We start from the raw sequence: 12,095 nt of genomic DNA, 5'->3' as shown, positions 1-12,095 counted from the left end.
GCCAAGATCACGCCACTGCACTCCAGCCTGAGCCACAGAGCGAGACTCCATCTCAAAAAAATAAAATAAAGCCGGGCATGGTGGCTCACGCCTGTAATCCCAGCACTTTGGGAGGCTGAGGTAGGTGGATCACCTGGGGTCAAGAGTTCAAGACCAGCCTGACCAACATGACGTAACACCATCTCCACTAAAAATACAAAAATTAGCTGGGCATGGTGGTGTGCACCTGTAATCCCAGCTACTTGGGAGGCTGAGGCAGAAGAATCGCTTGAGCCCGGGAGGCAGAGGTTGGAGTAAACCAAGATCACACCACTGCACTCCAGCCAGGGTGACAGAGCAAGACTCCATCTCAAAAAAACAAATAAATAAACAAACTTCTTATAACCTGAATGACAACTGGTAATTTTAAACGTGACATGCTAATCATCAAGTCATATGATGCTTAATTAGTTTACTAATAATTGAGGCTTAGTTATTAGCCGATTAAGGGGGAAAGGAGCTGGGGCAACAATGTGTTACTGACTCACGTGTCACGCATTGTTACAGGTATGTATTCCATCACAGTCATTCTGTGAGTTACTGTTTGTAGGTGAGGAAACGGGGGCTCAAAGGAATTAAGTAAATGTCAATGTTCCAGCAAGTTCAAAACCCAAGTCTGAGCCAAGCACAGTCACGTGCACCTAAAGTCCCAGTGACTCAGAAGGCTGAGGCAGGAGGATGGCTTCAGCCCAGGAGTCTGAGTTCAACCTGGGCAACATACCAAACACACTGCATCTTTAAAAATAGTAAGAATCCAAGTTTGCCTCCAGAACTCATGCTAGCCTGTATCGTGGCACTATGCTGTCAATATACACAATTCCAATGCTCAAGGCTATGGGACATTCTCTCACCAGTACTTGAAATCTCAAAATTACCTTTTTAGTTTTCATCAAATGCCAATAAGACTAACAAATTTAGAATATAAATACAAATATGCATTACAGAAACAACAAAATGAAAATAGCTGGCCGGGCGCGGTGGCTCATGCCTGTAATCCCAGCACTTTGGGAGGCCGAGGCGGGCGGATCACGAGGTCAGGAGATCAAGACCATCCTGGCTAACACGGTGAAACCCCGTCTCTACTAAAAATAGAAAAAATTAGCGGGGCGTGGTGGCGGGCGCCTGTAGTCTCAGCTACTTGGCAGGCTGAGGCAGGAGAACGGTGTGAACCCGGGAGGTAGAGCTTGCAGTGAGCCAAGATCGCGCCACTGCACTCCAGCCTGGGCGACAGAGCAAGACTCCATCTCAAAAAAAAAAAAAAAAAAGAAAATAGCTCAATGTCTAGAAAGAGAAATCCACGTGTCTCCAAGGAAACCTGCAGAGCTGGCTGAAGTGCTGATGCTGCAACAATCCCCACTGTTTGCTGCAAGCTAACTCACTCCTTACTGCTTCAGAGTCTTCACCGATGTAAGACACAATTTAAAATTTGACAAACTCCATGAAAGGTTACCTGCATTCAAATTTTGTTATTAACCTCAGAATTTCAAGGCTACCTATACATTTCTATCAGTATTTCCCTATAGAAGTATTTTTGGTCACACTATCTTTTTTTTCCTCAGACCTCTCAAAAACAGTGTTTAAAAAAAAAACTGATAAAACTATATATTAAATATCCAACTGTGTATTAGATGATAAAGCAGCCTGAAGCTGTAGAAATACTACTGCATTCCAAAACAATTTTAAGCAAAAAGTTGCCTAATCAAGATATACAACTAGGTACCAATTAGCATTATTTGATACATACTTGGACAATTTCCCTAGTCACAGAGAAACTAAGTTGAAACTTTTTTTTTTTTTTTTTTTTTTTTTACTACTCCTTGCAGAGCAGGGCTACCCCATAGGCAGTGTGCCTGGAGTAGCCTAGTATCATTTAAGTGTAAAATACATGGATTTATTTCTTGAAAGACACCATTTGTGGCAATAAAACATTTTAAGTGGCCTTCATCTCCCTAAGGTTGGCCCTGAATCCTTCTGGCCCGCCCAGCACTGTGAGGATGAGCACAGAGGACAAAGCTCCTCTACTTCCCTCTTCTCCTGGCCCGTGTGTTCAATGCACATTATAGAAAACAGGTGATCCCAGAAAAACGTGGGCCCTCAGGAGGACTGGAAGGCACACTCAAGCTGCCTTCCCTGCCCAGCGAGAGCCTGGACTCCAGCCCTCCACCCTACAGAAGCTCAGCCAGGAAAAACCAGCTTCCCTCACCAAGAAACCAGTGCATCACCTGCATTTTAAAATAATATACTAAATCAAAAGTAATTTCTACAGCAGATCACTCACATCAGAGCTCTACAAGCATAGGTGTCCACTAGAACCCCACTTGGCAAAAACCTTTTTAAAACCGTGCTGCTCAAAAGACTCCATAAGCCAAATGCAGCTATTTAAATCTGAAGTCATTAAAATTATACACAATTTAAAATTTGGCCCCTCAGCAATCTTTGTTTGGATATGACCCCCAAAAGCACAAGGAACAAAAGCCGAAACAGACAAGTGGGATTACATCACACTGAAAAGCTTCTAGACAGCAAAGACACAGGAGTTAAACAACCTTGGAAATGTGCAGAAGGATCACTTGAGCCCAAGAGCTTGAGACCAGCCTGGGCAACACAGTAAGACACCATCTCTACAAAAAGATTAAAAAAATTAGCTGAGTGGGGTGGCACACGCCTGTACTCCCAGCTACGCCAGAGGCTGAAATGGGAGGATCACTTGAGCTCAAGAGATCAAGGATGCTGTGAGCCATGTCATGTCACTGCACTCCAACTTGGACAAGAGACAGGGCAAGGCCCTGTCTCAGAAAAAAACAAAATATATAAAAAATAAAAATTTTAAACCAGGCGCAGTGGCTCACGCCTGTAATCCCAGCACTTTGGGAGGCTGAGGCGGGTGGATCACCTGAGGTCAGGAATTCAAGACCAGTCTGGACAACATGGTGAAATCCTGTCTCTACAAAAAATACAAAAACTAGCCAGGTGTGGTGGCGGGCACCTGTAATCCCAGTTACTTGGGAGGGTGAGGCAGGAGAATCACTTGAACCTGAAAGGCAGAGGTTGTAGTGAGCCGAGATCACTCCACTGCACTCTAGCCTGGGCAACAAGGGCGAAACTTCATCTCAAAAAATAAAATAAATAAATAAAAATAAAAAACTTTAAAGTTAAAAATGATAAAATAAAAGTGACAGTGCTGTAAAGTAGCACTTTAAAAGAAATCACAGCTGGGTACAGTAGCTCATGCCTGTAATCCTAACACTTTGGCAGGCTGAGGCAGGGGGATCACTTCAGCTCAGGAGTTCAAGACCACGCTGAGTAACACAGCAAGATCTTGTCTCTATGAAATATAAAAACTCAGTAGGGTGTGGCAGTGTGCACCTGTAGTCCCAGCTACTGGAAGTGGCTGAGGCAGGAAAATCACTTGAGCCCAGGCAGTCGATGGTAGTGAGACGTAAACGCACCAATGCCCTCCAGCCTACATAACGGAGCAAGACCCTGTCACAAAAATAATAAATTTTTTTAAATAAAAAATAAAAAAACAAATCACTTCAGGCTGGAAAGGAATTTGCGTAGAGCAGGAAGATATTCTTTAACTACAAAATTAACTTTTTTTTTTTTTTTTTGAGTTTGAGTCTCACTCTGTTGCCCAGGCTGGAGTGCAGCAGCACAATCTCAGCTCACTGCAACCTCCACCTCCCTGGTTCCAGCGATTCTCCTGCATCAGCCTCCCGAGCACCTGGGACTACAGGTGTGTCCCACAATGCCTGGCTATTTTTTTTTTTTTGAGACAGAGTCTCACTCTGTCGCCCAGGCTGGAGTGCAGTAGAGCGATCTCGGCTCACTGCAAGCTCCGCCTCCCGAGTTCACGCCATTCTCCTGCCTCAGCCTCCCGAGTAGCTGGGACTACAGGCAACCGTCACCACGCCCAGCTGATTTTTGTATTGTTTTAGTAGAGACGGGGTTTCACCATGCTAGCCAGGATGGTCTCAAACTCCTGACCTTGTGATCTGACCACCTTGGCCTCCCAAAGTACTGGGATTACAGGTGTGAGCCACCACACCCGGCCCATAATTAACATTTCTAATAACAATTATGAAACTTCTTTAAACTATTAACTAGGTCCTACTGTCTATTAAGGAAGCCATAGAAAACTTTTCAATTAAGAAATTAAGAGAAAATGTTTCTTAGGAAAACTAGGTTTGTTAATTTCTGCAATTTCCAAAAGCAATACATCTAAATCAAGTTTAAAAAAACGAAAAACCTCTATTAAAACCATGAAAAGAATTAGCCTAATCGCCATTAATCAAAAATAACCTTCTCCAATAAATTCAATGACCTCTAAGTTTAGGACTTTTAAAAAAACACGTCACATAAAGATTAGGCGTGGGTAGCTCATGCGTATAATCCCAGCACTTTGGGAGGCCAAGGCAGGTGGATCACCTGGGGTCAGGAGTTTGAGAACAGCATGGCCAACATGGTGAAACCCCGTCTCTACTAAAAATACAAAACCCAGTCGGACGTGGTGGCGCCTGTAGTTCCAGGTGAGGCAGGAGAACTGCTTGAACCCGGGACAGTTTGCAGTGAGCTGAGATCGCACCACAGCACTCCAGCCCGGGCAACAGAGCAAGACTCCATCTCAAAAAAAAAAAAAAAATAGTGGTTTCCAAATTCATCTGAGGCCAGGCGAGGTGGCTCACGCCTGTAATCCCAGCACTTTGGAGGGCCGAGGCAGGCAGATCACTTGAGGTGTTCAAGACCAGCCTGGCCAACATGGCAAACCCCTTCTCTACTAAAAATACAAAAATTAGCCAGGCATGGTGGTGAGCGCCTGGAGTCCCAGCTACTCGGCAGCCTGAGGCAGGAGAATTGCTTGAACCTGGGAGGTGGAGGCTGCAGTGAGCCAAGATAGTGCCACTGCACTCCTGCCTGAGCAACAAAGCAAGACTCTGTCTTAAAAAAAAAATTACCTGGGTGTGGTGGTGCACGTCTGTAATCCCAGCTACTCAGAAAGAAGGCTGAAGCACAAGAATTGCTTGAGCCTGGGAGGCAGAGGTTGCAGTGAGCCAAGATCACGCCGCTGCACTCCAGCCTAGGTGACAGAGTGAGACTTGGTCTCAAACAACAAAAAAAAAGCAAAAACAAAAAAAGTACAGACAGGTAGGGAAAAAAAAACCCACAGCAGTGAATTTTCATTCCTTGTCACACACATCACCTACTTATTTCATTCTTATCCAGTATGTCCTAAAATATTTCTGAAACAAACACATAAGTTATTTCCCCATTACTCAAGATCAGAGACCATTTCTTCAACTGGCACTCATCACCTATTAGATACTTCCAAGCTTAACTCCCTTTCATTAAAAAATCATAATAGGCCAGGCTTGGTGGCTCACACCTGTAATCCCAGCACTTTGGAAGGTTGAGGAAGGTGGATTGAGGTCACAAGTTCAAGACCAGCCTGGCCAACATGGTGAAACCCCATCTCTACTAAAAATACAGAAGTTAGGCCAGCGTGCTGGCTCACGCCTGTAATCCCAACACTTTGGGAGGCCGAGGCAGGCGGATGACCTGAGGTCAGGAGTTGGAGACCAGCCTGACCAACAAGGCAAAACCCTGTCTCTACTAAAAATACAAAATTAGCTGGGTGTCGTGGTGCATGCCTGTAATCCCAGGTACTCAGGAGGCTGAGGCAGGAGAATCGCTTGAACCTGGGAGGCAGAGGTTGCAGTGAGCTGAGATTGCACCACTGCACTCCAGCCTGGGCAACAAGAGTGAAACTCAAAAAAAAAAAAAAAAAAAAAAAAAAATTAGCCGGGTGATAGTGGCACGTGCCTGTAATCCCAGCTACTCCGGAGCCTGAGGTAGGAGAATCACTTGACACTAGGAGGCGGAGGCTGGGGTGAGCTGAGATCACGCCACTGCACTCCAGTCTGGGTGACAGACTGAGACCCTGTCTCAAAAAAAAATTATTATAATAATAAAATAGGGCCAGGCGTGGTGCTTCACACCTGTAATCCCAGCACTTTGGGAGGCCGAAGCAGGTGGATCACCTGAGGTCACCTGAGGTCAGGAGTTCCAAACCAGTCTGGCCAACATGGCAAAACCCACTCTCTACTAAATATACAACAATTAGCCAGGTGTAGTGGCGAACGCCTGTAATCTCAGCTACCAGGGAGGCTGAGGCAGGAGAATCGCTTGAACCCCAGAGGTGGAGGTTGCGGTGAGCCAAGATCGCGACACTGCACTCCAGCCTGGGTGAGTGTGAGACTCTGTCTAAAATAAACAAAGCAACACTCAGTTTAGTACTCAGTCTCCAGTGCTGCTGAAACTTATTTTTTCCAACTTTCTTGAATTCTGGATTCCATTATTAATCACAGGAAGGTCATCAGGACATATACAAACTAGAAAGAATCTAATTCAATCAATATTTTCTAAGCACTCTGTGTCCTGGACATTCCTATAAACACAAATAACTTCAGATTCAAAGCCCACCCAAGTGGTATATGCCATCTCAAGGTGGCAGAGAGAAATAAGTATTAGTACACAGTTCATAAGCATACCAACTAGAGCACACACATGTATATATGCACAACACAAATATAAAACACACTTTTAATTTAAGCCTTTGGTGGCAAAAGGTAGGTAGAAAAATATCAAAGGGGGCAAAATCATATGTAGTGTAAACTAAATCACCCTTCCAAAGACACGGAATTTTGCAACAGAGCTTAAGAATTCTAAAATATGGCCTGGCGCAGTGGCTCACACCTGTGATCCCACCACTTTGGGAGGCCGAGGCGGGTGGATCACGAGGTCAAGAGTTCAAGACCAGCCTGGCCAAGATGGTGAAACCCCGTCTCTACTAAAAATACAAAAATCAGTCGGGCGCAGTGGCAGGTGCCTGTAATCACAGCTACTCGGGAGGCTGAGGCAGGAGAATCGCTTGAACCCGTGCGGCAGAGGTTGCAGTGAGCCAAGATGGCGCCACTGCATCCAGCCTGGGCAATATGAGATTCCATCTCAACAACAACAACAAAAAAATCTAAAATCTGGCCAGGCACCTGGCTCACACTTGTAATTCTAGCACTTTGACAGGCCGGGATGGAAGACTCACTTGAGGCCAGGAGTTCGAGACCAGCCTGGGAACACAGGGTGATTCCACCCACGCGCACGCACACACACACACACACACAGCCAGGTGCGGTGGGTCACGCCTGTAATCCCAGCACTTTGGGAGGCGGAGGCAGGGGATCACCTGAGGTCAGGTGTTCCAGACCAGCCTGACCAACATGGTGAAACCGTCTCTACTAAAAATACAAAAATTAGCCAGGCGTGGTGACACGCACCTGTCATCCCAGCTACCTGGCAGGCTGAGGCAGGAGAATGGCTTGAACCCAGGAGTGCAGTGAGCCAAGACCGCGCCACTGCACTCCAGCCTGGGACACAGAGCAAAGACTCCATCTCAAGTAAATCAGTCAGTCAATTAATCATCAATCAATCTTCCTTCTCAAGTAGGATATCTCCAGGAACATGAAACAGGTCAACAGTGATTTCTGTCCATACAAAAACATAAAGGATTTTGTTTGACAAAACACCTCATTAATATCAATACAAAAAAAAAAATCACATTTTTACTAGTTGACTTTTCTGCAGGTAGGCATTGTCATTTTTCCATTCCTACATCATCGTTTCTAACATATTCTTATTTTCACCAACTATGCTCTTCTTCTCATTAACCTCATTTTTTTGAGTTTGATATTCTCAAATTCTATTCATCCTGGAACTTACACCATTTGCTAAATCCTGCCACTGATCCTACTCTTACTCGCTAATGAGCCTGCAGTTACCCGCCTCTAACCACCAGGTGGGGTCCTGGACAAATTTAACCAAACCAGATTTTGAACAGAATCATTTCTGAGGAAACGAAAAAGTTTTAAAAAGGTTTCCAAAAAACGCTGTTAATCCAGTGTGTAACCTCGATGCAAATAAATACTAAGAAGTAAAAATCCCGTCAAAATGTCAACTCACAAAGGCTAATTACATTCTCTTATTCCTCAACAGATATCTGTAAGCATTAACCAATATAGAAGCTGACCTTTACAGCAGAGGACAGTAAGGTGTCTGTGCGGTCCCGCGGTGACACTCAGTCCACGGCGACACGTTCAGGATGACTAAAAATACCTGCCCAAGTTTTGAAGTGCCCTCTTATAATACTCTTTAAAGTGACAGCCCGACGCGGGGGCTCACACCTGTAATCCAGCACTTTGCGAAGCCGAGGCGGGTGGATTACCTGAGGTCAGGAGTTCGAGACCAGCCTGAACAACATGGTGAAACCTCGTCTCTAATAAAAATAGAAAAAATGAGCTGGGCGTGGTGGCGCATGCCTGTAATCCCAGCTACTCGGGAGGCTGAGGCAGGAGAATCGCTTGAACCTGGGAGGCGAAGTTGCAGTGAGCCAAGATGGTGCCATTGTACTCCAGCAGGGGCAAGAGCGAAACTCCATCACACACACACACAAAAGGCCGGGCGCGGTGGCTCACGCCTGTAATCCCAGCACTTTGGGAGGCCGAGGAGGCGGATCACGAGGTCAGGAGATCAAGACCATCCTGGCTAACACGGTGAAACCCCGTCTCTACTAAAAAAACACAAAAAAATTAGCGGGGTGTGGTGGCGGGCGCCTGTAGTCCCAGCTACTCGGGAGGCTGAGGCAAGAGAATGGTGTGACCCCGGGAGGTGGAGCTTGCAGTGAGCCGAGCTCGCGCCACCGCATTACGGCCTGGGCGACAGAGCAAGACTCCGTCTCAAAAAAAAAAAAAAAAGGTGCAAACAGATCATTCCACCCCCACCTCAGACCTGGATTCGGGTTATCTAGGTTGAAGACTGATGAGGGTGACGGGTACCACTGTTCGTTTGAAACTGTCCAAAACAGAGTTAATAGAAGAGAATTACGGGCTTGCTTAAAAATGAAAGCTAATGTACGCCACTCAGTTACAGGTATCACACTGTAATACCATATCCATATTTTAGTCTTCACAATATTCAACACTCCCCACCTAGTGTTCCGGAAAAACTATCCTACAGCCAGAATTACTTCCCAAACCTAACACTTTCATATCCAGAAGAAAATAAATTTTAAAACACTGACTGTTTTGAAGAGAATGCTGAACTCATCTCAAATTCTTTAAGAGCTTTGCCCTCTGAAATTCCCAACTTTCTCATCTTCCACAGCACAGATTAAGCCTAGACACTTTTCAAAAGCTTCTCAACCCTTTTGTTCTCCCACTTCCTGTCAAGTCTCCACATCTACCAACTTAAGGCAACTTACTTCCCAAATTTCACAGTCTGCATAATCCACAAAAACCCACAGCTCATTAAAGTGTGCATAAAAACTATTCATCCCTTTATCACAGAAGGCAGAAAGAAATGTGAAAGCACAAACTCCAAGGGAGCTTAAGGCCCTCAGGAGTGGAAACAAGTCTGGAGTGGGGGAGGCGCGGTGGCTCACGCCTCTAATCCCAACACTTTGGGAGGCCGAGGCAGGCGATCACTTTAGGTCAGAAGTTCGAGACCAGCCTGGCCAACACGGTGAAACCCCCGTCTCTACTAAAAACACAAAAATTAGTCGGACGTGGTGGCGAGCACCCGTAACCCCAGCTACTCAGGAGGCTGAGGCAGGAGACTCGCTTGAACCTGGGAGCTGGAGGTTGCAGTGAGTGGAGATCGCGCCACTGCACTCTGGCCTGGGCAACAGAACAGACTCCGTCTCAGGAAAAAAAAAAAAAAATGAAGTCTGGAGTAAACCCAGAGAGAACGCGCGACGGGTGGACTGGCGGAGGAGTAAGGCGGCTGCATATAATTCCTTTCAGAAATCATGAATCGTTCTGATACGCAACACTATTTGGAAAAGTGCTGTTAAACACGAAGCAGCAGCAATCAAGCTTTAATGGTTAACGTCTGTTTCCTTTCTTCGGTCTTCACTCTAACTTTTCTACTAAATCAATCATTTGACTTAAATTGTAGCGACAAATCCTTACTAAAATTCGCAACTCATATTAATATAAACGTTGAAAACTACAAAGAGCGCCGCTCAGCCTCCTCTTCCCAAACAGGCTGAAGCCTCCGAGCTCGCAGGCGGCACCCCTTCGGTGGTGGCACGATCGTTCTACTTGGGCTGTTTCCTGCCCCGTTTACGTGAGAAAGTTAGCACTGAAGTTTACGTCTGACTAGCAAACCCATCCTTTAAAAAATTCGCTAGCGCCAAAACCTTTCTCGAGCCAATATATGATTTGCAGTTTACACTACGTGTGTCACTGACCTTCTTCCTTAGGTAAGAGTTCATGTAAACTTCCTATATAAACTTCAGTTGCATCAACTACGGTGCAGATTCTTTAACGCAAAGCAAAGCAGACAAACATTCTGAGTAAGAAAGGCAACCTGCTCTTCCACAAACTTCTGAACAATCCGTCCGGAGTTCTAGAAACAGGGCTTTGCGGTCCACCACCTGCTTCTTCTCCCTCCGAACTTGGTGGCACGGCTGCGGCATTCCTGCTCTGCAAGCCACTCGCGTTTCTGGTTTTCAGACTCGAGTGCGGGAGCCTTAGAAAAAGGCGCTCCACGCCTCCCACGCTGCCGGCCCCGCCGAGCCCCAGCCGAGCCCCAGCCGGCCGCTCCCAGGCCGGGCCCCACCCCCAACCGCCGCCGCGGAGGCTGGGCCGCGTTCCGGCAAGGACGCCGGGCGGGGAGGACGCGGCCGGGCGGCCCCAGACCCCAGCCCTGGCCCCGGCCCCGGCCCCAGACCAGACCCAGAGGACCCCGCCCACCCTTCGCCCCGCAACCACGGCCACGGCCCCCGCCCCGTCCAGTCCTTTCCCCGGCCGGCGACCCCGGTCACCCCCCGCGCTGTTGCCAAGCGCCGGGTGAGGTCCGCCGTCTGCCGGGCGCGCGCGGGGCCCTAGGCGACCTCCCCCGACCCTCGGAACAGACCCTCACCGAGGACGGAAGCGGCCGGTGGCGGGACGCAGGGGAGGCAGGATGACGGCCCGAATCTCCTCACAGCCCCAGGACTGCTGCGCTGGTGGTGGCGGCGGCTCCTCGCGCTTTCCTTTCTCTCCTTTCTCCAACAACAAACAGGAAATGCGTCACGCGGCGGCGGCACGGCGACGTCAACTTCCGCCCGACCCTGACGCCGCGCATGCGCAGTTTCCACTGCCCATACCGCGGGCCCAACGTCGGGGGCGCCCGCCCCACCTTCGCGAAGGTTCTCGGCTCTTCCGCCGCCCCGAAGAGCCCGGGAGACTGGGGGCGAGGGGGCGGGGAAGCCCAGGGCGAGGGGCCGGAGCTCGGGGCCGGGTCTACGGTACCGGGGAGCCCAGACGCGCGGAAGGCACAGAGAAGGCCGAGAAGATTCCAAATGGCACTGATTGTTGGGCCAGAAGGAGCCCATTCTGGAAACCGCGAAGTCGTCGCGCCCTTCATCTTCCTCTTGACCGGCGGCCCCCGGAGCGCGTCTGCCGCCTCTCGCTCCGCGGTCCTGCGGTGGAGCTGGGTGGCATCTCCGCACAGCGGGACGAAAGCTGGGGCGCGGGCGGAGAAGTCCCCGAAGGAGAAGAACAAACCAAGCGGCGGCCAGGGAAGGCGGGCGAAGGCGCCGGCCCCCGCTTGTCAATTTAGGGAAGCCCGGATACCCTAAGTTCCCCGGCGAACGGGAGCGCGTGGAGACTTCGCCAGGGAATAATGACTGAAGGAAACGGAAGCAAACTGTGGCAGAAAATACAGATGAAGCTTTTTAGGTTAAATCGTGGCAATAGTTTTCCTGAAAACGCGGCGCATTTTGATAGCTGGACTTTAGGTCATCCCCGGGCTCCCCAGCCTTTCCCGCGTCCTCAGGGGTTCTGGTTCTAACCCTGGAGACCAACACCACATGCGTGTAGATGGTGACCAGCAGGAGCAGGGAGTCTCAGACCCAGTGCAGGCAGACAGGCTCCCATTCCCAGTAGCGAAAGGGTCCCGCAGACCCAAAGCCTAAGGAGCCAACAAGCAGTTCGTCCATGGAGCCTGGCCTGGATCTCCCA

General features: G+C 48.4%; 1 protein-coding gene across 5 annotated transcripts in view; it reads right to left on the bottom strand.

Annotated features, from left to right (window-relative positions):
* The window catches only part of DNAJB6 (DnaJ heat shock protein family (Hsp40) member B6), an 81,357-nt gene extending 70,165 nt beyond the window's left edge, over positions 1-11,192 (bottom strand). The window contains exon 1 of one of the 5 annotated variants that reach the window (XM_004046553.5): positions 11,014-11,192. The gene's annotated coding sequence lies outside the window, so the exon portion shown is untranslated. Of the gene's footprint in view, positions 1-10,339; positions 10,704-11,013 lie in introns of those variants that run through there. The other 4 variants (XM_019031036.3, XM_055347409.2, XM_055347410.2 and 1 more) reach the window with 4 other exon arrangements.
* Positions 11,193-12,095: the final 903 nt, after the last annotated feature.

Source organism: Gorilla gorilla, chromosome 6 (genome assembly GCF_029281585.2).
Source record: "Gorilla gorilla gorilla isolate KB3781 chromosome 6, NHGRI_mGorGor1-v2.1_pri, whole genome shotgun sequence".
Classification (NCBI taxonomy): Eukaryota; Metazoa; Chordata; class Mammalia; order Primates; family Hominidae; genus Gorilla; species Gorilla gorilla.
The sequence above is the reverse complement of the archived record's forward strand: the minus strand, read 5'-3'. Positions and strand labels throughout refer to the sequence as shown.